The sequence below is a fragment of the Falco naumanni genome, chromosome 5, assembly GCF_017639655.2.
Source record: "Falco naumanni isolate bFalNau1 chromosome 5, bFalNau1.pat, whole genome shotgun sequence".
NCBI classification, from domain to species: domain Eukaryota; kingdom Metazoa; phylum Chordata; class Aves; order Falconiformes; family Falconidae; genus Falco; species Falco naumanni.
The window spans coordinates 13305664-13331529 of record NC_054058.1 but is presented as its reverse complement, the minus strand read 5'-3'; the positions used below and the strand labels follow the sequence as shown (position 1 = coordinate 13331529).

At 39.8% G+C, this 25866-nt stretch overlaps 1 protein-coding gene and 2 long non-coding RNA genes across 8 annotated transcripts in view; 2 read left to right on the top strand and 1 right to left on the bottom strand.

Moving 5' to 3' along the window:
- Nucleotides 1-18495, bottom strand: part of LOC121088406 — a 29079-nt gene extending 10584 nt beyond the window's left edge. Inside the window, exon 1 of the long non-coding RNA XR_005827945.1 lies at nucleotides 18403-18495. This is a non-coding gene — a long non-coding RNA (uncharacterized LOC121088406). The remainder of the gene's footprint in view (nucleotides 1-18402) is intronic.
- Nucleotides 9479-17575, top strand: LOC121088405. Of its 2 annotated transcripts, none has more exons than XR_005827942.1 (3): nucleotides 9479-10232; nucleotides 15044-15192; nucleotides 17354-17575. It is a non-coding gene; the product is annotated as an uncharacterized LOC121088405 (long non-coding RNA). The 2 variants fall into 2 exon arrangements; XR_005827943.1 differs by lacking the exon at nucleotides 17354-17575 and adding an exon at nucleotides 15762-16239 and having other exon boundaries at nucleotides 9480-10232.
- PPARA (peroxisome proliferator activated receptor alpha) overlaps nucleotides 18388-25866 on the top strand; it is a 45235-nt gene continuing 37756 nt past the window's right edge. For 3 of the 5 annotated variants that reach the window (XM_040594391.1, XM_040594394.1, XM_040594395.1), the window contains exons 1-2: nucleotides 18864-19169; nucleotides 21572-21698. The gene's annotated coding sequence lies outside the window, so the exon portion shown is untranslated. Of the gene's footprint in view, nucleotides 18444-18863; nucleotides 19170-21571; nucleotides 21699-25866 lie in introns of those variants that run through there. The other 2 variants (XM_040594393.1, XM_040594396.1) reach the window with 2 other exon arrangements.

Here is a 25866-nt window from a genome sequence, read left to right as displayed (position 1 = left end):
ACAGAAATTTTTCTATTAAATAGAAAATGTATAAATGGCCTAAGCATAAAAGGATGTGTAAACAGAACTATGATAATTTAATGCTTTTTAATGAGAAACATTAAAATTAAACAATGTAGTACATGGTCTCTGCCCTTCTTAAATTGGCGCTTGTCAGCCATGAGGAAAACACAAATTTACCCCTACTATGTCCCAAGTAATCTGATCATTTAAATGGGCTAAAATATTTGCTATCACAGCTGGTTTTACGGAAATCATATCTTCATATAGCTGTATCAACTTGTTCTTAATGTACAAAGTTGTTTGACTAGTACATCATTTCATTTTCATTCTGTCCTCGGGAAATAAATGGAAGTTATTCTTTCTAACTCCAACTCAAAAAATAATGACCCTTTGAAACAGCTATTGCTCCACACCTCCTGCAGATTTGCCACCATCCCGTTAAAAAGACTGTATCAGTGGTCTGAAGGCTTCACAAAGCTGTAATGAAAAGTAAGCTTAACCTTAGCATGCAGGTAATGTCTTTGGCTTAGGCGAAAGTTTGTGTAAACCAGCACTTTGAAATATAATCCTTGGGAGGTTAAAAACAAGGCTGTTGTTTCTCATGGAGGGGGTTTAATATTTGGATTAACCACTTGATTAGAAAGGTTATGACCTTTGTTTACGGAATAGCTTCTGTATTTTTAGCCCAATAGGAATGAAAGCTTTGATGTACAGAGTGCTGATAGTGAAGTATGTATTTTTGCTGGGGAAATGTTATATGTCAGTTGAGGAGAAGAAATGAAGTCTAATGAGGATCCAAATGTGCTTGTTGAATAACCATGTGTGCATGGAGGGGAAACAAAGCAACAAACTTACCAAAAACTTCCTATATGAAGATATAAAATCTGTTAGAATATTGCTATATTTCTTTTAGAAAACCTCTTTTTGGAAGACCATACACACACACACACATCTCAAACATAGAAATGAACCCTCAGGATTCAATAAAAGTTTCAGAAACAAAAATAGCTTGGATCCTGAACTGGAATCTTGATAGAAAAGATAACTAAATAAAAACTAAAAAAGCAATCGATGAAAGTTCAGACCCCACTTCACCATTCCAGCTTACTTTATAACCACATTTTTTGCTCCTTCCCAGCTCCCTCGCTTCTTCCGCGGGGCACGCTGTACAGTTATCGGTGAGATAGCTGCCACTAGAGGTCAGGTGTTCAACATTCTCTTCGGCGTCATTAATAACCGTCGGGGTTACACAGTTTGAGCGTAACGTCACTGCAAACCTCCTCGAATTATTCTCTTCCTTATGCGTTTATATGTAGATCTAAATCAGAGCAAAGCTGAATTGTGAATTTACACTGAAGCTACAGTTTGCACGTCAGCGATGGTGGTGAAAATAGTTGTTAGATGCAGTACTTGTGCTTTTTGAATTGTGTACAGCAGGTTTTTACAGTAATTTGTAGCAGCCCAAAGCAGATGAATATACTTCTCATTTGGTGATGGATAGTCCTGTCCCTTGCATTTAGACTGGGTTCTGGTAGGTGAACAGTGTGATGATGAGGACCTAGCAATGTAGACCCTACAGTCTGACTTAAATCAAAATTGCCAGAGGGATATTAGGTTCAAAGAAAACAAGTCCTCAAAAATTATGTAAAAATTGGCAACTGAATAGTCAAAAGCAACATAGATTAGTGTTTGCCTAGTGACGTGGTCTCTTACTACTGCAAAAGCCAGTAGCCAGCTGAGCAGGCAGCACAAGCATAGGAAAAAATCAGCTACTTTGCCCCAAAATGAGGGATGCTGAGGTACCATTCAGTATAAGGCTGAAAACAAAGGACACAGAGCTAAAGGAACGAGGGGAGTGGAGATGACCAGCTGATGTTCCCATCACACAAAATGCATGGGAAATCAGGCTTTCTTTATTTTCCAGCACACATACCATGTGTGTATATATAGAAATAGTTCTACTAAAGTAAGTCCTTAATTTTTCCGGCTTACTTCCAACCTCTTTATTAACTACACAATCAGTAATACTACCTTGTTCAAAAATATGAAGAATGTAAGAAGTTTATTGGGTTTGATCTTTCCCAATGAATACAGTGACTGTTCATACAGCCTAACATGAATAGAACAATCATTCCAGGTCTAAATATAGAATCTTATCGCAAGTCATGAATACTTACATATTTTTATACAGGATCATAACACAATGATTTGCTGAGCAAGGCTTGGAAGTGCCTAAGGAAAATGAAGAACTTAATTTGTTAAAATAAGACAATATTTACATCAATTGACCAAAACAGCACAAGGTGGTGACATCACCGTGACTGGCCGGCTCTGTAGAACCCCACCTTTGCTGTTGCATTCCCAACACCACCACTCCATAGGAATACTCATTAAATGGCCTTATGGAAGTGCCATTATAGGCCAATGGCCTGCGATAGCCTGTGCGACAGGTATTTAGTAAACAGCCTTACAGTGACTTGAAAACACATACAGACTACATCCAACCGATTAATGGTGTTTCTTAAAGGACCAAAACATCTCAGCAAAAGGAAAGAAACTCCCCACTAAGCCTTCTTTTTTGTGAAACTATTCTCCTGACATGCCCCTGTTCCACAGGTCTAAGCAAGAGCAGGTTTTTCTGCTTTTTATAGAAGAGATAAATAAAATCATCTTAGCTATCCTTCCTCTGTTAAATAAAACAGTTGGGTTCAATATTTTGTCAGAAACCATTTTGTGGTTAAAAAAAGAGCTCTAGGCTATCTGGATGCAGCCTTTTGGATGTGCGCTAATCAGCCCCAAGCATCACTGCCATTCCAGCACTTTAAAATTCTGGTTTTGCTAGCTTTTCACTGGAGACACTTTTCCCCAGAAAAAAATTGGAGATAATCCAGCTTCTCTTTAAAATGTATTCCACCTGATATGCAGAATATCTCATGTAAACTGCACAGAGATGATCTTCAAAGCTTACTCTTTCCTTCACTACCTCTTTCAGAATGCAGTAAATTCTCTTACAAAGATTTCTGTGACAGGAACAGCAATCATTATATATGTCCCAGAGCACAGTCTTTTGTTTGTTGTCATCACTGTGTTTTTAAAATATTTTCCAGGTGTGTTTGAAATACATAATTTGAATTTGTAATTTAGTCTGTACCTCTGTGCAAAATTGCAGAACACCTTCGGCGCAATGTTTTAGAACCCTGACAGGTTGAGGGGTGGTATAAATTTCACCACTGAAAAATGTAAACCATACAGACTCTGAATTTCAGAGAGATTCAACTTTATGATCAATTAGATAAACACAATTATTGATCAAACAGAGACCTTTCAGAGGGCCTTACTCTCTTCCTAAGGCAGTTACCCCCTTCTCTTTCCTAGACTTTCTCCTGATTTGTGTTCTTTTTTGATTAAAGGAGAATCAAGCTCCAGATCAATGAAAGACATATTGAAATTACTGTGGAAAGCCATAGGCCAGAAATTAAACCAAACCTTTATCATTTTCAAGACTATAATTCAAAAAATTGCACTTCTCAGAAGTGCAGGCCACTTCAGAATCTACTTGTAAACACATCAGAAACATGTATATTTTTAACAACCTTCATCACAGCACTTGCCTAACCTCAGGGCTGCTCTAGAGCTCAGGGGAGCTCTGCGATACATTGTTCAGGTGATCGTTAAAAGGTGAACCTGTCGTTGCGCCGTTAGCCATGGTGACACAAGGGAACATACAGAAGTAGAAGTCCATTCCTCTTGATGGCTCAAATCTCTTCTAAGTTACCTGATTATATTTTAAAACTGGCTTTTCACTTGGTGGAAGGATTCCTGTAACTTCACTAGTGTTTACAGCGAGGAAAAAAGCATTCTAAGAGCAAAAATATAAGGCCCACCATAATTATTTGATTCAGTACTGCATCTATAACAAAACTGGGCTTTTCTTTTTGAACTTTACATGGAACTGCACTCTTAAAAGAAACAACATGGTGAATATTCCAAGGGCCTTGATATTCACCAAATCTGTGCAATCAGTGAGCTTTAGAGACAGCTGTATATTCAAACATATTCACAGGTGAATTGTGAATTTTGTTAGAGATTTCAAGCCTTTTTCATTTAAAAAAAAAAATGCCACTCGGAGGTGGTAATTTCCTGGAGTTACAGTCCCTGGAAAGAAATGGAAGAGTGTTTTTTTAAACTGCAGAAACTGAATCAAGACATCAAATTCACATGGCTCCAACTTAACATGGGGAGACTGCATCCTGAATTTCTTTGTGCTGGAGCATGTTACTCTCCCCTCTCTTCAAGAGACAGATATACTCATTTTCTTCTAAGGGTTATGATCCAGGAAAATGCATTGTTAGGTTCAGAACATCTCTCAGGATCTGCCCAATACAGAAAAACTGCAACTATGCCACCAGAGGTGGATTGTTGCTTTTTTCTGCTATAAAAGTCTCTTAGATGATTTCAGAAGTATAAAAATCCCAAAGCTTGGAATACCAGCCAGACAGATTAGGAACAGGAAGAACTGTGTTTATTTGGGGGTTGGGGGAGTTGGGTTTCATGGGGGTTTTTGGTAGTAGAAGTCTTTTTGTCTTTCTTCAAAAGACAAATGGATATTTTTATAAGCAGCAGAATGGAAAAAGCATGCAAGTCATTTTAGGTCCACTTTTTCCCTAGTTTCTCCACGTTGTTCTTAACGTGGCTTGATGCAATGTATTCACCAGTACAAAAGTCCACAGTTACTCAATGTCCATTTACTTCATGCAAATATTTTTGTTATGATAGAATCATTGTTTTAGAGGATGGCACAATTGTCTTAAAGCTATTCACAGAGTACTGTCAAAAACTACGGATCGCTAAAACTGGATTGTAGGGTTTACTTTTGTGGTTTTGGTGACTAAGTTGCTCAGATTCTGCTGTCTGTGCTATAAAGTTTGTCTGCTTCTGAGAACGCCCTTGAAAGAGGGACCGAAACATTTTGTTCCAACCAGAGAGTAATTTAAACAGAAAGTTTCATTTTTATGTTTAAATAATTTCCAGGCGGGTATACTTTGTTATTTTTACAGAAGAAATTTTATTAGGATTAAAAAAATGTTAGTTTACAGGAAATCACCTATTTGTTTTCTTGTAATATTATAAGATAAATGCAAGAAGTATTTTTCAATGAGAGAAAACTGGTTCTATTAAATCTGAAAGTCATAGTGTGCTTTCCAGCAAATCTGAATATAATTTCAGTAGGTAGGCACTCATCTTCATTTCATGCAGATGGTGCTTGCAGAAAAGTCATGTGAATATGCTGAATGTTAAAAAGCCATTCTAAAATATCACCTATCAAGCTCCCACTCATTTGTCATCAGGCCTGGAATCTCTGCAATGCATACTGCACATAGGTTTTAATTTTTTTTTTAGTGGTAAATTTTCCTATAACCTGAACTGTTACAGCAAGAAATACTTATCCTCATGCACAACTTTTCTGTTTGTTTCGTAACAGTACCAACATCTTTTCTGTATCCAAGCAGAAGAGCATTAAGGAAGAGAAAGTCACTTCTCTTTCTCTGCTGTGGACTTGGCAAGAAGCCACCTCATTTATGGTGCCAGGACAAGGAAAATAGTAATAATACAGAGAAGAATACAAAAGAACTACCATTGTTTCACTGCAGTCCATGCGATAGATAAACACGACAAATTCCACTGGAAAGAGACAAAGTTGTAAGTTTCTGAAAAGCAGCAGAAGGTAAAGCCCAGTGAATATGAGGTAAAGAGAAGCTATATATCCTAATCAGTAGAGCATTCATAGCTCCTGTTTTGTGCAGCTTCCAGGTGCTGGGGCGAGTACAGCAATGTGCTTACAGCAGTATGTTACAACACCGTTTCTTTTGGTGTTCTGTGGATGTATCCATCCATGCTGTAGGGCCAAAAAAGATGTGCTTAGGGATTGTTTGGGCTTCAGCGCGTGCCATCTCATGTGGGGTCTGAGGACGTTTTTTGCCTGAGGTAAACACAAAAGGTGTTTTTATTCCATACATACAGTCCTCATAAAACCTGCAGTAGCTAAATTCACTTTGACTAGTATTTAGAGGAATGGCTTGAACAACTCGTGAGTACAACTTGTCAGTGTTCTTGGCAAGCTCTGCAGGGCTGAATTATCAAAAACAATTTTATGATGATGACTATACACTGACTATACACTTCTGAGTGTGACCGGTGCAAGGTTTCTTTGCAGGCTGGCAAACAGGAAGAATAACTCTGTTAACACTAGATGATTGCACTTCGGAAAGCTAAACCACTGCAGATAGTTTGGGGGGGTGTGTGTGCGTGTGTGTGTGTTTGTTTTCCTGAAAAGCAATGTTTTTTAAGTCCATTTAATGCTGGAAAGGTTGGTATGAAGTATTGCATTCTTTGCTTCTGCCTTCATCTCTCTGTAAGTTTTGGCAGGTTTTTTGGAGGCATATCAGTAGAAGGTGAATATATACAAGAAATATATGCATCCATACATGTTACCCCTGGCACAGAGATTATAACTGTCTTTGTGATGCAGTCTGCATAACTGTCCTCCCATCAGCTGTTTTACAGGCTGTAGTTTTTGCTGTGTTGACCACTGATACTTTTAGGTAATGATATGAGAAGAAGACAAGAATGTAATTTTGCTGTTTGTTGGTTTGTGGGGTTTTTTTAATAACTTTCAGGTTTTGTCTCTCTTCTACATCAGTGAATCTGGCAAGGGAAGAATAATCACAACACTTTTATCTCACAGAACCCCCCAAAGAGATAAAACCTGCTCACTGTATATGAGGCGGACAGGTTGCATGGCACTAATAGAGACAAAAGGGCAGAAGTGCCAATAGCTGTCCTACCTGCAGGCTCTGCTTAAAGTTCTTCACTGTCAACAAAGTACAATTTGAAGGTTTCCGTTTCTTTCCTCCACAATGTCTTGATATCTGCTACATCTCAGCAGTGCATTATTTTCCTTTTTGGCATACCAGCTTCCCACTCCTGAGCCTCAATCTTAATACCATCCACAAAAGTCGATGAAGCATGCCAAGTTCCAAAGCAACATTAACAAAATGTAAGTGCCACATTAAGCTTTCACCATGACCTTTATTGTGACCCTTGTGTTTCCCCACTCTTCCTGGGTGTTATCTCCTGTTGTAGTGTACCCTCCTCTGGGAGGAGCTATCCCTTTTTTTGCTGTAAAGCATTCTGTTCTGCCGTGATGAATAAAAAATAACAACAGTGGGTTACAGTATGCATGGCATGAAGGACGTGGCTGCCAAGAGCAAAGGCTTGATCCTCGTGTTCCACAAAAAGAACAGCTCAGTGTATTTAGCACATTGCTTCAAGTGATTAATCCAGTGAATAAAGGTGGAGGTTTTTTTTTCCTAAGGCACATGAATATTTTTTTAAAATAAGTTCTAATTCTGCTGGAGCAACAAAGCCTTAGAATTCAATTACCTAATTTTTACTAGTCTTATAATGACAAGTGATCAGGAATGGAAAAAAACCCCATAAAATAGTGGACTACTATATCAAACATATTTTACTCAAATAATCTTTTTGGTATCCAGGAGCTTATCAGAAACCTCGTATCAGGTACGGGCTGCTCTGGGCACAGCCTTTTGTTTCTTACTGGAATGGTATTCAATTCAGTTATCTGAATTCAGACGCTGCAAACAGATGTATATTGCAAGAAGCATTCGGTATAGATTTTCATAATTTGTATTATCAAACTTGTCTTTTAATGTAGGGTTTGTCCCTTCGCTACAGTGTAGCTCTACCTGGAGGCTATTTAGTAAACAGCTTTTCTGGACTCAGGCCCACTGGACACTATTTAACATTGTTTCAGAAGACAGAATCGGGGCCACCAGATTAGCAACCGAATCTAAAAGTGATTTCAAAGTACATTCTCTGGTGGTACAATACACATCTTTCCAATTTATGGTCATGAGTGGATATCAGAAAAACATGAAATCAACCATAATTTATTCAAAGACTGCCTGACTTTCATGAACCGTGGGGACAAATAAAATGTGAATACCTTCCAGAAGAAAACACTGTAGCTAGGTCTCAAAGGTAACTAAAATCTGACTAAATTGATTTAACATCTGTATAGGTCAATTTCTAAATCAAAGCATCATTAGTGTAATATATATAACAGCTGTGGAGTTTCTGTTTCTGGAGTGAAAGAAACAATGTAAGAGCTAGAAACAGAAAGAATAATGAAAAAGAGTTGTTCCAACTGGGCTGTTCTAGGAATTACAGAGTTTTAAAAAATCAGCATTGTATTAATATTTTATATTTAATCAGAGATAATTGGGTTTGGATTAAGTACATTTTTATTCCAGTATTCCATTCTGATATTTCTAAATGTATGGTTCACCTTTATTTACTTAATAATACATATTTTCCTGTATATAGGTCATGGGATTGATAGTGGGATAATGACTGATTTAAGTCTTTGTCTCTTCTCTAAGAGCAAATAAAAGTTGAACTGTCTTAGGATTTTTAGCTATGTATAGGCAAAGAGCACTCTACAAAATTAAGTGAAATTATAAGACTTTGCCCCCAAGAACTGCATACTGAGGTAAACAGGAGCAAGAATTCTACTGCAATTATGTCAATAGCAGTCAACGAAGAGCTAACTAATTAAAAGAAAAAAAGTTTGCAAAAGAAATAGGGCTTTAAGGACTGATATAAAGATGACAGGAAAGGACAGTGGGTGCTTGTTAAGAGGGACATTGGCCCAGTCAAGGGGTTTGAAGACAGAGGGCAATAAAACTCATACTGGTGCTATGGGCAACCAAACAATCCAATAGTGATTGCAACCACTCCTCGATCTATTTTTAAATAACCAAAGCGAGTGGCCTCTACCACCTTCTTCCAAGGTGTGTTTTAACAAACAACTGAACTGATGTAACACCTTACAGCTGCAAGGGGGAAGATCTCACTTCCTCCTGCCCTCTGCTGAGGTCCTCCTCTCACCCTTGTGCCTGCTCTGGTGCTTCATGGCTCCCGGCTGAGTGAACTCAAGTCACTAACATACAGAAAACTATCCAGTCTTTTTGGTAGGTTAGTGAGTCAAATGTTGACTCACTAAGGAGTACGAAAAATACCAAAGCCCAAAGAAGTTAAATGGTGGAGCCCATGCCTGAAGGAAGGGGTAGGAGGAGGGAATGGGATTTTCTGTTTTCAGCAATGCTGAGTGGCTACATCAACATCATCCCAAAAGACTACTCTGCTGACAGAACACCATAAAATATAGCTCTGTAGCCTGTGACACCTTGGTTTGAAGATTTCTTTCTGACTTAGTTTCCAGTCCAAACTTAGCCTGTGGCATTACCCTTAATAAGAAAAATGATGCATTTTCACTTTGTGTTGTAATTAGAGCTTTACTGGATTAAAAAAAAGGCTTGGGTTTGTTTTTACTTACACTGAAGTGCTTGTCCTAGAGCACAGTAATATGTAATACTTAATCTAACTGTAAAATCTGAAGTGGACAGACAGCACTTGTAATTCTACCGCCAAGTAATTAGGTGATGTCAGCACACTCACGCCCTTGGTTAATCTAGCCTCATTTACCCTATAATAACATAACAGTGCCTTGCCTTCAACCCATTTTATTCAGTGGCACAGGTAGCTCACTCTGTGTATGTTGCATTAAAGGCTGGGGGGGGTGTGTGTGTATGTGTGTGTGTGTGTGAGGTGACAAACCTGCTGACATGTGGGAGAGTGACAGGGCACTTTATCTTTTACATAGCTTCAACAGGTAAACTCCCAGAATGTAAATATTTCAAGACAGGACATAAAGAGTAGGTATACAGACAAGGTTTTTTTCTTTCCCCATTAGATTGGAGGTATAGTGAGCTATCAGATACATTTGAAAATCCTAGTCTGGACATGAAACAAACATTTGTAATGCTGAACCCCAGGATAAACTGCAAACATTTTGTGTTCTTTAGCAAATATTTGAAGAGTTACACACAGATGAATTAGGTAATCAAAGAAACTGGAATCAGTAGCATGACTCAAAATGGATGCAAAACCCTATGATATAGCTCTGATTAAGCACTCTTTTATGATGCTTCTTGTACTTAGCTTCTTCTGGAACAGCATCAGTGATCCACCTGGTGCGTTTCCCTGTCCTATCATCCATTTTTCCCAGTGGCTTGGGAACCTCTGGGGTCTCCAGCTGTGACTGTTGAAACAGGGAACCCAGACAACATGTATGCGAACCTCGGGAGGTAGGCAGCTGGCAGGACACCAGCTTTTAAGCATTTGCTGCTTTACATTCAAACATTATGAATTTTACCTGGCAGTTTCTAGAGCCAAATGTACCTTAAGCCATAAACAGGAGGTACAAAGGGAGAAAGGAAGAGAATTACGTTATTATATGCAAAAGTTAGTAACAATTTAAATAAAAAATGGGAGAATCCCTTTAAAACAACTTGGATTGTCTAAAACTAAACATCTGGTGACACTAGTATGCAGAAAAGACTTCAAAGGCCTGCTGCTTATGTAAGTCCTTGCTGTTCCCTTTTTTAAATCATATATCCAGATTTTTATGTTGGCTCTTGCTGCATTTGAAATGAGTGAAATGATCTGAGAAAAGAAGGTTTCTTTGTGTATTTTATTTTAACTGGCAAGACATTAGCTCAGGCATTATTATGAGGAAAAAAAAATGTTTGAAAAATACGCTGAATATTGCAAATATTATAGGAGAACATGCTGGATTTGCTGGATCCAGCTCTGAATGCAACAATTTTATTTCTTTCAGGCTTGGTATCGAATTATTTCCATGGGGTTTCCAGAAGTGAATGGTGCATTTAAGGCACAGTTTCACTAAAGAGAGACAGATCTAGCTGCACAAGGATCTGTCATGTGCAATTTTGTTTACTTCTGCCTGTTTGCTAACCTCCAACTTCAGTGAGTCACAGTATTTTTACTACCATGCTATCCATTCCATAGGCTTTAACACACTCCACTTAATTATTAACAAAGTCCAAAGGTATCCACCCATCTCCCACACAGATCTACCAGCTAAAGACAGCTCTGAAACCTCTTCTTATTTAAAATTGTTCTTCACAGTTTGGATAAATACAGTGTTATTAGTTGACACTTTTTGTTGCTGAAATGACGTCTTTCCTCAGTTCTCCAAAGCTCAGAAGGCTTTCATTGTTATGGTTTCTGTCTCTGCTTATATTCATCATGTCCAAATAACTGGGACTTGCCCGTGCTCCAGTCCTACAGATACCTCTGACTTTGCTCCTTGTGATCCAGTTGAAAATCACCTCCTCTTCCAGGATGCCCTATAGCTGCCTTCTAACTAAAAGATGCCTTTACTCTCTTTCCTTATCCCTCAGACCGTCTGCTACAGTCATCTTCCCTGATTCTTTGGTCAGGCTTGACTGTGGTTTGATGCCAGGCTGATTTCAGAAGTAATGCAGATGGAATTCGGCCATCACTCCTTTCATCACAGCACACCCCCTCTCCAGAACATGTTGGGGGCTGCCATGAATTAGATCAGAAAATAATTTTTATTTCCTGCGGCTTTTTAAAATTTTTTTCAGTGTAACAGGTCCCCTGATCTGGTTCGCAGCATGGCCCTGCAAAGAGCTGGAGCTGGGAAAATTGAGGAGTGGTGCAATATTGCACAAGGACAAAAAAAGGTGGAACTGGGTATTAGGATGTTTCTGAGGACACAGGATCAAAAAACTGTGGCCTTTCCACTGCTGGCCTGAGAGGAACCTTCCCTCAATGCCTAGCAAGTAACAAGCTTGTTAATATGTCTTACAGTGCAGTAAATCTACATGTGTTTTCAAATCTTATCATCTGACCTCCCTCTTGTGTTACTTAATGTCCTGTTTGCAAATTATTTTATCAAACACTTCAAACAATTTTAGAAGTACAGTCTTGCTTTAATCTATCTAGGACTTAGTTGTGAGCAGTTTCTATTCACACAGCAAAGCTGAGCAGTGTAAAGAACAGTGAGCAATACTTGAACAAGAACATGGACAGTCAAAGTGTGAAGGAAAAACTGGTACCCCCAAAGTATCATCCCAACTATATGTATGTTGCTTTTGCTTAAAAATCTGACTTGTAGATATGCAATGATTGAGCAAAGAGCCCAGAGATTAAATATAATGATTGGTCCTCACACAAGGCAGTTTTAGCATACACTCAGTGTATCAGCTGTGAATGCTGGAAAAGACTGGGTGTAGCACAGTGTGTGTTAGTCATGGCCTGCAAACAGGGCAGGATAACAATTCAAGCTGAATCGTTACTCAGCTAATTGCTTTGAGTAAGTCTCAGATTTACACACCCTAGAATACAAACTCCACATTGTATGAGACAAATACTTGCCCTTTCTCGGGGTGGCAGGGTGGTGGGGCGAGGAGCATCTTAGGGGCTTTCTAAAACTGCATTTGCAGTAGTACAAGCAAACAGTAAAAGAAACTGCTTGCATTAAGGATCTCAGAGGACTGCAAAACTGATGAGATGAACTCTGGAAAATGGACTGGAGTGGATACAAAGTACCAGTGCCGCCCAGTGCATATCCTACCTGCTTGCCACGTGCTGCCACTCTGAAAGCAGCATGCAACCCGTACTTTCCGTTTAATTGCCGCAGTAAAAAAAAAACAAACAACAAAACAGCTTAGCTTTAAACTCACCATCAAAAGCCACTGGACTTTGCACCAAAACAAATATACATGCACATGATTCACACTGACTCTGGGTGCTCTGGCAATAACACAACTTTTAAAACCACTGCATCTGCTTGCTAAATAAATGTGCTTACACCTTTGGTGCATGGAGAACTTGATCTGAAGTATACATACTTAGTATGGGGGCAAACATAAGTTCCAACTTCAGTTTAAATTTCTGCACTTGGACTGAATTATTTACAAAGAGTTGAGATCACGGCCAGATGACATTTACATGGTAATTCCCTCTTGAAATCTTCATAAAATATGAGCAAAGGCGCAGAAACTACTGAAGCTTACATTATGACTACAACTAAAGCCAGACAAGAATAAATAAGTATTGATTGAAGCATGCTGGGGGAGTTTACTGGTTACAGTGCAAGCTAGTCTAGGCATGCAAAGGAATACACACATGCTACAGAAGTATATAGGAGAAAATATAAGGTATATAAAGGAAAAGCAAGCAGAAGTTGCTAATAATGGGACTAAGAAACACAATACACCACATGTTCTTTCTTGCTTCTGTGTTCTATATGTTGTGCTAATATACAGGCTCTTCAGGGAAAGGGCCAATTTTCTGCATGAGTATTAAAGGGTAGCAGAGACAGCACAGGGTATTACAGGAAAAAAGGGTTGGGAATTGGAAGCAGATGCCAGAGAGGGGTACAGCATTGACGTAAATGGTGAAGAGAATTGAGAGGGACAGTGAAACAGCTTTAGATGGAAAGGAGGAAGAGTGAAGGCCAAAAGAAATGTTGCAATAGTCAGCTATGAGTAAGATACGAACCACAGTTAAGGTGGTGATGACATGGAGAGATTTTAAAGATGTCACCCAATAAGAAAATCTCACTGAGACAGATAAAACACCAAATGTGAACTGAGATTGAGGAAAAAGAAGCAACGAAGACTTAATTGATCCAACAGAGCAGAAGTAGGAAGGAGTGAGAAGCCTGGATAAGAAAAGAAAGTCTTTGTTTAAAATGGGAAACATTCAAATAGTCTTCAGTTCAAAGGACTGGAAACACAGGAATCAATAAATTAAAACTCAGTAAGCAATTAAATTAAGAATTAATTAAATTTAGAATACATCTATTTCCAAGGATAACAGAAAAAACCCTTCCATATGGGAAGAAACTCTTATCCCTTTAGTCACACATCATGGCAAGTACCATGTGCATCAAAGGAGGGAAAGAGAAAAAAACCACAGTAAGAGAATAATAAAATTTCTCCCTAGTTCAAGATACAGAGCAGTGATTTATTTTCTAAAATTGTGTAATTTTATTATACTGTCTAACTGATTTGTTAGCAGTTCTCATAGACGAAAAAAAAAACCCAACCCATGAATAAATCTGCTAAATTCTGCTGAATATGGCAATAGTGTCCTGTACAAAAGTCAATGTATAGAAAAAGAATCTTACACTGGAGGAAGAAACAATTCAGATGAGAGACAGGGAAGGATTTGGGAAAGAGAAGCAAGCTGAGTTATAAAAGTAATTGCTTATTCCCATAAATTGTTTTCATGTTGATAATTTCCTCTGTGGTTCCTCCACATCCTGCAGAAGGCTTAAAGAAAAATCTTTGGGGCATAATGTTTTCCCGTTCTGTTTCAGTTCACCCTTAATGTGTGCATCCTGCATTACTGTAAGAAAGGTGCTTGCTCACTGCTAATAGTTTTTCTTTAAAGAACGTTTTTTATTAAAATGGAGAAATGAAACAGACTGTCAGTAATAATGATCGGAGGAAGAGAACTCATTCAAAAAATCATTATCTCAACAGTTCTCAACATTGCTGCCAATCATGTAGCTATCCATAGCGATTACGACAGCACCAACACAAAAAGAGTATTGGTCATTAGAGAAATTCTATAACATTCTGGGTTAAGGGTTAATTGGTAAGTTTAAATCACCATCACCTTACATGCAATTGTTCATAGTCTTTTTGACACCAGAGGAGATGTACAGACATCTGAAATGTTTGATCTTGACACACTGACAATTAATTAATTATTTCACTAGTAAGTAAAAAGTAATGAGCAAAGTAACTTTCAAATATGGATAGAAGTTATCGGAATGACTGAGTCCATACCTTACATTGATGGGATAGCATGGTAAACATCTCTAATGAAAATTAAATATAATAACAACTTTAATTGCTTATTTTGTTGGGAAGTATAACTTCAGCTTAGATTTAAAAAAATATATATCCAATGTCTAAATAGTTTTGTGAAACATTAGACTTGTGTAAACATGTAACTTGCATCCTGGTTCCATACAAAACCTGTCATATTAAAATGAAGCGGATAAGCAAGCCTCATATGATTTATCTTAAAATGTTTTTATTTATTACCTTAGACTTAGGCTTTGTTCTGATCCAGGAGAGAGACGTTCATCTAAAACCAACCAACCCTCAGAACCAATCTACCCTAAAACCAACAAGACGAAGTAGCACAGACGCTTCTGAAACAAGACGGCTACACTGGGACAGAGCTTCATAATGAAAGGTCAGGACATAGATCTCACAGGTCTCTTCTGTTTCACCAGGTTGCTTGGTTGTTGTTTCTTTTTAAGGGGGTTGATTTGGTAGGAGAGAACTACGCTTTTAATAATAATTTGCATACCATATCTGCACGTAACCCACGTATTAACTTAAATCAGATGTAATCATCTCCTGTTCATTATCACATGGGTCTTTTGGCTTTGATTTAATTTGACCAGGCACAAATGGGCAGGATTTACCATGCATAAAGTTACGATGCTTGGTTTCTGCAGTTCCTGTTCAAATAAATATCTAAATGGGAAGGCTCTGTTTTACTTATTATATTGACTTTGTTAGGAAAGTCTTTCACGATGACCCAGCAAAAATGAGGCACATTGTCTGTTAAAATCTCTATCATCAGATCAGCAAAAGGAACCACAGCAAATATTTGAGCACGGGGTCAGCCCACTTCCTGCATTTTACCCATAGTTGGAGGAGGTGGTGAAGGCGCTGCCAACTTTTGTTGCTATAGTTCATTTTCCAGACTTCTGAATGAGTCTCTGCTAACTTGGATCTGCTCATCTGCTTCCACAGAATTGCTACGAGACGCTCTCTATCTGGCCTTGAAATATATGGAAAAGCTTTTTTATTTTGCAAATGAAAACATTTTGTGACAGTAATGTTGTGCATGACTGTGGAGACCTCTGACAAAGCCAGCTGGCTTCTGGAAAAGGAAAATCAGCGACTGCACAAGTCTGGCTGCTTGTTTCACAACTGTCACGCTGTTAGGCAATAGTAATATGGTTATTGCATATTAATAGAATATAACACTAATTAAAGCTTATATTAGCTAAAAGCCTAGTAAATAATCTAATTTCTGATTTCTAAAAGCTAGCACATTTAAATAGCTAATGGATGTTTATGATATTTAGTATGTTATTAAGATTTGAACTGTGATACAAATTTACACAATCCAGTCAGTAATCTACACTTAAAAAGCACTTTCAATACGAAAGGAATCAGTACAGTCTCCTGAGTAAATATTTTAATGCAGGATACACTCTCCTCCTTTACTACAGATGCTTTCTGCAACACCAGCCGTTTTTATGGACAAAATGTATGCAACTTCTTTAGAGGAAAACACTTCCAAAACAGCAATTAAGACAGCTCTTCTCTGTGTCAGGGATAACACAGTGATGTTCACTGACAACATGGTAGATGGAGGCTGCTACAAGTTTGGTTTCCAGTAAGTGTGGGATGGGGAGCCCACAGCTCATAAACAGGAAACAGCCCACAACTCATTTTAAATCCCAATAAATATTTTGTGGTTTTACTGCCCTTGGGACAGTGTTAGTGTGTGAGCCAGGACAAGATCTGTGAAACATCTATTTGCCCCGCAGAAAACCTACCCGAGTTCGACAGCTAGGATAAAGCCTAGACAGCCTGGCACACCTCTTACGGGCAACAGTGAAGCCCCAATGTGGTGAATCCCTCAAGATGTGTACATTCCCAGGCAAAAACCCACAACCATACCAAGATCTTACTTTTGACAATTGTACTGCAGCACTTGTACAATGTCACCTCAGGGACCAGCAATACAAGTACACATGCAAACAGAACTCCTAAATCTAGTCTGAAAGTTCAATATGGAAACTCAAACACAAGTGTCCTTACTCTCCGCAGCTTCCTTGCCAAAACAAGACTGGAAAGAGTTTTAAGAGCTGATCACATATCCAAAGAAACACAATATGTATTTGTAACTGCACAGAAGTTTTTTCTGTTTGTGTGTATTTCAGGGGGAAAAGAAAGCAAGAAAGAAAGCAAGAAAGCAAACCAAACTGAATGGAAAACTAATCTGCTTAGATAACATCTTTTATGGAAATAGTCCCTGAACCTTTATCAGCTGAGCCCTGTTACACACAGACTGTGGGGAAATACGTAGGTGTTAAACCTGAGAATTAACTCACTAAATCAACTGATTCTTGTGTCACTGGGTGTTGGCCTGGCTTGGGACGGACCCATGGAGCAGCACTAATGGTTGCGAAGTTGGGCTGTGACCAGAACCAGCTTGAAACAGTCTGAAAAAGGTTTAAATAAATGTGAGGGCTTTCGTTAGCTTCTTTCCTGCTGTTCATACTGCCTTTTATTGGTTGGTATTGAAACATGCTTTCTGGTGTTTTTTTCAGCTTATAATACCAGTTGCTGTACTGAGTGCTCTGGGGTCCAGGTCTATGTGCTTAACCCAAACTTATGAGAAATTTATGAAATTAAATCTAGTGCACACTGCAGTAGAGCCAAGCATCCAGGACAGCGCTGTCATTCCTTCCCTTTGGGGCCTGTGTTTCTGTTTTCAAAACAGCCACAATGTTTCCATCAAGTAAAAACAAGCAGAACCTGCATGCCTGTGTGTGTACACATGGTGCCTGTAAAGTAACACTCCATTGGGAACATCCGATTTTTCTCCTCCTGGCACCCATGTTATTATGTGCACCCCGCCCCCCCCCCAATAGAGTGAGAATGTGAAAGTGAAAATGCAATTGGATGATGAAAAAAAAAGCTAATGGTATTTTTTGGAAAGTGACGATCACAATCGTGAGGATCATCAAGAAGTGTAACGTAGATGAAGTAGTCAAAGGGGGGGTGGGGGGAAGCTGACCCCCTTTTAAAAACCCTTTATTTATGCTTCTGGTTACTTTTCCAAGATTTCAGAGCCTCGGGAAGCCCAAGTCAGTCACAAAGCCCCGTTCAAGGGCGTGCTGGACTTTATTCAGGATTTCGGGCTCTGCTTTGTTGACGTGACCCGCAGTAACTTTCTGAACACGAGGATGCTTTTCTCAGCCAGCCGTACCCAGGGGAGGTCCCTGCGCCACGGCCCGCGCGGCTCCTCCGCGCCTCCCCTCAGGGCCAGGGCCTGACCCCCGGGCCTGCGCCCGCGCAGCCCCGCCACGCACGGCCCGGGCGGGGGGGGGCGGCCGGCTCGGGGAGGGGAGCGCAGACTTTGCCCCCCGGCAGCCGGGCCGCCCCCCCCCGCCCGGCGGAGACCATACTCGGCCCCGGGCGCTGCCGGTACACCGCCGGGGCGCGCGGAGGCACCGCCGGGGGCGGGGGCAGGGTGGGGGGGAGGAGCGCGCGTGCCCCCGCGCTGCGCCCGGCCCGCGCAGGCCTCTCCCTCCCCGCCCAGCCAATCGCGCGCGGCCGCCGCGGGAGGTGTGTGCCGCGATCTCACTTCCGGTACCTGTCACCCTGCCGGCCAGAGTCTGTCAGGCGCAGGACCGGGTACTTCAGCGCTCCTCCTCTCCCCTCAGCGACCCCCGCCCCGCCGGGCTGGCAGCGCCGGGCGGTGCCGCTGGCCCGGGCTGGCGGCGAGGGGGTGCCGGCAGCGGTGGTTGGGAGGCGTCGGGCGGGCGTGTGGCGAGAGCCGGGCGCCCCGGGGGACCGACGGCAGCTGGCAGCCGGGGGCGCGGCGGTGCGTTGCCCGGCCCGACCCTGCCCAGCCCGGCCCGCTGCGAGCGACGCGGCCGCGCCTCTGCGCCTGCCCGCGGGCCGGCAGTAACGCGCGGTGTCGCCTCAGGGGTGACCCCCTTCCGTCCCCCGCGGTGCAGAGGCTGCCCGTAGCCCGGCTGGGGCTCCTGCGGCCGGGGCGGGCACGGGGAGGGGGCGGGGGCGGTGGGAAGGCGGCTGGGTGACGCCCCCGCCTTGCTCACACGGCGGCGGTTTTGCTAATGACCCGTCTTTTCTTCTCCTCCTCCTCATCCTCTCTATTTATTCTGTCTCTCTTTATGTATCTCGTCGCCGCGTTTTGAAGCCCTCTGCGAAAGTCCGGCGCTGGCGGAGGCGAGAAGGTGCTGGCTGGCCGGGGGAGATGCTTTAGCCGCTCCCGGGGCTGCGCTCGGGCTGGGCGCCAGCTGCCCGCCGTGCGGGGACCGCCGTGGGCGGCAGCCCGCGGTCAGAGAGGCTGCAGGACGAGCGAGAGCCGGCCCTGGGGGAGGATGGTGTTTGTAGGTAAAGAGCGATCTTGGAAACTTTGTGGGGAGGCTTCAGGGTGCTGGGGGGTGGGGAAGAGAGGATAAGACAATGTCCTGCCATATAAGATGCTATTTTTCAGCTGTCATGTCTCTTAAATACATGAGTTGTCCTTAAACTGGTTTGAGAAATGAACTTGGGCACTAGGCAGAAAATACGTGCTTGGAGGTTACCTTTATTGGCTTGGCTTGGTCAGGCAGGTTGTGCTTTTACCCATCAGTTGCTCAGAGAAAAGTCCTATATCCCTGGAGTGATGAGCGGGTTAGTGGAAGCTCCCCCTTTATTTGCTTTTGTGGCTTGATGAGAAAACCACGTTTTTGATTGTCCCTACCGGGCTGTCCCCTTGCTTTCTGAAAAGCTGGTGAAAAAGATAGCACTCAAAAAGGAACGGAGTGCTACAATGTATTGCCTTGCATTCATGTTAAGATTAGCGTACCCTCACTGGCAGAAGTAGCTGTTCCTAAGCTCTCTGGTGAAAGGAGTACAGGATTCATCAGACAGGATTATATAAAATAATGATGTTTGGCACTTTGGTGGCCTTGGATGTCTTAGTAGTACAGCACAAATAAAGACACATAAGTTTAGTTGGGAAGGAAAGCTGTAATCAAACTGTACTTACAGAACATGCGCTGACTTTCTTCTTGGCATGTAACACTGATTACTGGGTTGAAATTTGTGTGGTCTTTGCAGGTAGCCTAACTGATAAGCTATAAAAGGTGTTTCCTTTATAAATTCTGAATCACTGACTTAATATTGAGGCTACCTGGTCTCATGCTGAAACTGACGGCAGTTGTGGTTCATGTGATGTGGTCACAAGTCTACTCAAAGCTAAACCAGTATCATAACCTTTGTTATTTGGCATGAGCTACCAAGCAGTCATTGGCTCTTAGTTACTTTCAGTGGCAACTTTTTGGATTTTAAGTAGCGCAACCTAGTGTTTCAGAAGGATGAGAGTGTGCACAGACCTTATCAGAGGTCTGTAGAACTGCGTAGCCAGCACGCTCCCCATGCTCCCTTTCTTTTCCCATGTTTGGAAGGAACACTTTGTGTAGTCCAAAAAAAAGTTCTTATCAGTCTGCTGATGCCTTATATTGACCGTCATCCTCTACGGTCAGGTAGCATAGGGAGTTACAAACCCTTATGTCCTGAAAACCTCATGGTTTTATTGCTTCTCTTCAGTAGTTCTTTAATGTCTTCATTTCTTATTCATGCCCCTCAATACTGTAGTCTTCTTAAAGGGCATTATGATTTTTAAACCATGGAGAAAAGGTTGCATTTCAGCTGTGATTTTGTACCATTATACTTTTAATATTTTATGTGTTGAATGTTGTAAAAAATATTAGAGAAGATAATGTCCTATGGGAGAGTAGGATACATGGCCTAGGATGTACATCTTGTTTTGGAAAATAGATCATAGTGCTTACTGTTGACCTGAAGGGGTCAAGGAGGGCAGTGTAAATTTTCTTAGAATTATTTTAGAAGAAGCTCTTACTTCAGAGTGCAAATAGCACTGTTTTTCTCTTTACTTTGCCTTAGCTTACCTGCTAAGATTTGAGTTCTGAGTTTTCTCTTGCACATGGCATATTTGTTGCAAGGGGGCAAAAAGAACACCATAATTGTCTTGGAAAATAAATGAAGTTTAATTCATATTTATTTTAAGTACAAACATATTTTGGTACAGCATTTTGGAATTTTAACATTTGTAATTTAATCTGATTTTTTGGCAAATCTCTCTGAATCTTTAATTTGTTTGGTTTTTAGTTGAGTGGACAGGGAAGTTAATTTAATCAAACCATTATTTGTTTTTGTAACTATGTATGCTTTTTTTTTTTTTTTTTTTTTAACAGGCCTTATAAAGTACCTAAAAGTAAAATCTCTAATTTTGGTGTATAAATGGTACTTAAAAGGCCAGTTGCAAAGACAACTTGTAGGACATGTATGTGTGTGTACCTTAGAAACAGTAACTACTCTAACAATTTGTCCACAGAAAGACTTAGACATTTGTGAGAATGCTCATTATGAGTAAATGTACTTTGCTTTATAACAGGTAATTAAATAGCACAAGGTTTTCACTGTAGTGGTCTTAGTTGAGTGCTTTTGAATATTTTAGTATGAAGAAAAAAGGTCAGTATGATACTGGGATATACTAGTCATATACCCTAGTTAGCTAGATGTCAGTGTAGTCCTGCTGTAAAACTAGGTATTGTATTAAAAGCTTCAGTCATTTAAAAAATATTTTTAGTCCAAATGAAGTGACTGCATTTTTTTCTGAAGCATAGAGAAATATAAAAAAGCTTTATCTTACATGATATAAATATAAAGTTAGAATAGTAACCTTTGGGAAATTTCGTGACTTTTTTTTTTTTTTTTTCTTCTTTAAGAAAGGATGTCAGCAGCTTTTTTATTAATGAAGAGACACTTGTTATCACCAATGTGCATGTGAAATGGAAAGGGAACACATTCTGGAAATAGCTTCTGTTTCAGCCTTGCAAGATGCTGCATGAAGTGGTGAGTACATATGTGGACTGGGAGCTGTCTTGGCATTGTTTTTGAACAAGTAGAGAAGAATAAACATTTGAGGTAGAGGTAGAATTGCTGTAAAGAGTGATTAATGTATAGTCAACCGACAAGGGAAGTAATCTAAGCAAGCAATGCCAACAAAGAGTTGATAAATGGAAAACAGTAGCCCAATCAGGAGAACAGAGTAAGTAAAATTTCCTTATGTTCTGATATCTGTGTTAGACTTATGCATAAAAATTGCATAAAGATGTTATCCAGTAGACTTTTGAATTCTTAATATTTTGAAAGTAGAGTGCTCAACATTTCACAGGACCAGGTCTGTAAAATTAAATTTTGAATGTTTTATGAAGTAGAATGCTGAATATTCACTGAATGAATAAGTACTTATCCAATAAGGTTAAGCTCTAAATCATGAGTATCCTCAGAATAAAATAAAATCTCTCCATCTTGAAGAGTGTGATGTTTGGCATGTTTCACAAACATTACATTGATATGAGGAGATTGTTGTGTGACTAGATTGTATGTGGCATTGAGTTGTTGCCAAATCTGATTCCACTTCCTCATACCAGTTCTCATAGTTTCTGCTTATGAAACAATATTTATTTTTAAGTGCGTTGCATGTGTCTTTTAAGTATCTAGGAAGCATAATTTCTGTGTCCGGTGAAGAGCTTTTCATGCACAGATTAATACAAATTATAAAATATAATTCATTGGTGTTCTAATCCTGATTGAGGCTTGAGTTGTTATATGACTGGTTTGTGTAGTTGTTTGCTGTGTTTTAAAATGCTTGTAGGTATAAGCTGTAAAAATCTTTTTTTTTACCTTGCAGATTACCTGTTTGGTAGTTCTCATCTTTCATAGTTTGTTCTGCGGTACAATGTTCATCTAAATTTATTGGTTTAAGTTCAAGTTGGCTCATGCCTGTGGAAACACTAACCGTATGAGGTAGATTTGCAAGCATTTGACAAATTACTTATCCCTTTCTAGAAATGCTGATATACTTTCCTGGTTTTTTTTAAAAAAATTAGAAACTAAGAAATTATTCTCTTAATCTTTCCAAATAGTAAAATAAAGTTGTTCAAAAATGTGTCTGCCTTGAGGAACTCAGAATAGTTAGCAGCTACTGAAGTTGTAAGGCTCTTTGGCATTTGTTTCCAGGCAGCTGAAATACACATGAATGCTAGTCCAATATTTTTGTATTTCATACTTTCGTATGAATACTTTGGTCTGTTTTCAGTTTGTTGTTAAGTATGTAAAAGGAATCAGAACTGCTGCTCTTCAGTGTGCAAATTAACTGCTGGTTGAGTAACTTTTTACTAACCTATGAGTGTATAATATCCTGGAGCTGAGAGCATTTATTGTTGTGAATAGTTTAGAGTTTGATGTATTTTGCATGGAAAAATGGTACCACAATCTGTCCTAATGTTGTTTAGATTTAAGTAAAATGGATCATTTGGAATTATTCTACAGCCTATGATTAATGTTTGGAGGCAGGGCTTACTGTTTTGTTGTATGTGTCCATGCATCCAGCACAGTTATGCTGTCTGAGTAAGTTCTATTATCTGCATATAGGCTTGTATTGATGTTCATTTTTTGTTACACAAGTAAGTGCTGCATGCCTGGTTTTTTTGGTTTGTTTTTGTGTGTTGGTTGTCTTTTTTTAAAAAAAAAAAAAATCAATATTTTTTTACTGGGAACGATTGATATAACAATTCACAGAAGAAACATTGAATTTAAGCAAGAACATGAATGTTCAGATGGTAAGAAGGACCATTGTCAATTTGTAAAATCTGTTCGTAAGTGAAGACGTGAATTACTGTTGATGTTTCCTGGCCTCCTGTTACTGTTACTGCTTCAGCAAGAATGTTATAAAGTACATGGTATTGGAGTGCTGGTGCAGCCTCATGTTTAAAAAAAAATAAATCATCAACCTTCTCACATCTTTTGGATGCATATATGAAAGGTGTTCCCTGGAGTAATAAGGCTGAAAAATCGAATATGGAGCAGTTTGCATCTGAGGCAGGAGGAAGAGGGAGATGGTGAATGTTGTGTCAGAGACTGCTTTGGAGATTTCTGGATTTATTAGCAAGCAGTGCTTGATGGCATCCTTTACAATAGGGCTGATGAATTCTCCATTACAGCAGTTGATGAATTCACCCACTCTGATATTAAAATAAAATTAATTGCAGCCCACAGGTCGTAGTGAATATTGTTGGTTTGTTGGCAATCTTCAGGGGAAGATTACAAGAGCTATGCAATTCTAGCATGAAAATTTTGTTTCTTATGGAGGCTAGAACTAGGTAAAGGTTAGGAGTCCTAAGAATAATTTTAAATACTAGCCAATGCAGGTATGTACAGAATATGGGACACTGAAGTTTACTCAGCAAAACTGAAAATGGTTAAGTGTGGTTTTTCAAATCTTTTTTTCTTAGTTCATAGGTAAACATTAGTTTGCAGTAAATGTGCTGCATTGTGAGGGGGTTTCAAGTGGGTTTTTTGTTAGTGTAAGATGCTGTATGGATGTAGTTTCACTATGTAGCTATGTAAACAGGAGAATGTTCCGTCTGTGGTTGTTTCTGACCAGTTGGTTGTTGGTAATTCTGCTCTGTGAGCATAAGGTAGACTTATGTTATTATGCTGTATGTATGTAAAATTTAAAAATGGTGTAATGTGTTTATTCATATTCCACATAGCTACCCACAGAGAAAAGCACATAAATGAATTTTTATATATATATATAAAAATTTCAGAGGTAAACAGTTCAAATTTCTTATCTACTTCAGGACAAGAGACTGCTGTGTGCAGTTAAGCAGGCCAGTATAATTAGAAGCAAATCAGGTAGCAGATTTAGTATATATGTAACTAAGAGACAAGCAGCATAGGATTTTGCTTTTGAAAAAGGCAGCAGCAGTAAGTTTTGGTACTGTGCTTCCGTAGAGATGTAACTGTACATATGAATAGGCCAATATTTTCAAACAGCTGTCAAATGTTCAATTTAAATGTGTGTTTTGGGCACTTGATTTTCAGCATATTGAGCTGCCATAACTCTAACCAAATTTACAAGGAGTTGCATTTTCTCAAGATTATAAATCCTGTAATAAGTCCTGTCTAAATTTAATAGCGATTATCCTTTAAGCATATAGAATTGTTCAGTTTGCAGCTATCATTAATTTTGATTCTCTCCTAATGTGGCATGCGTACATGCATGTCTGTGTGTATATATACATGAATGAACACATAAATATGAGAATAAAAAAAATAGGATGTCCCTTTTCTGTGTTGTTCCTGATAGCCCTGCAAGTATGAAGCTTAGAGCAAAAGGTGTGGTTACACAGCATGGCTTGATCTGATCTAGCAACTGTTTTTAAAGATCAGTCAGGTTAGTTCGTCATGCTGCTTTCCTTTGCTATCATCCATGTGTTTCTATCCTTCCTTTTTGCTGCCCCTTAGAAAGTCTGTTCAGCTATCTCTTATGTTTTTCCTGTGTTACACTTCAACCAGCTTAACAAACTGAAGCTGTGTCTAACCTAGGTAATACAATACACCAGGGACTGTTTTCTGGACCTGGAACTAAGTAACAAGATTGCACACACCTGTCTTCCACCTGAAACAGTACGGTTGCATCCAGACTGCCAGTGAAGAGCACTTTGCTGCTCTGCATTTGCTGTCCCCTTAACTGTGCCTGGGCATTTGTCTGGGAGCGCCAAGTTGGTATGGGCCAAAATGGTGTCAGAGAGGATGCTAACAGCATGACTCGAGCCTGTGCTCTGGCCCTGTTTTATTTACTGTTACAGATGTGGCCAGAGAAGTCAGACAAGTGCAAAAGCCAGCCCAGGTGAGATGGCTGAAAATGAAAGGAGAAGGAAGGTGCAGGGCTGACAATGTCAGGGAGCTACAGAAGGGGTATCCTTTTGATGTCAAGGAGCTATTAAATTACTTAAGAGCGTTTGTCTGACTGTACCCTTAATGTAACATTATTTTGCTAACTACAGCTTCAGATTGCCTCTGTGGAGAGCTACAAGTGCTGTGTCCCTATAACTGCTTTATCAAAGTCTGATTCAGTCAGCTAAAATGCCTCACAAGTGAATTAAACCTGGTATATGAAAGTACATATATGACATTTTAAACAGGTTTTCTTATCCTGGATGTTTCATTG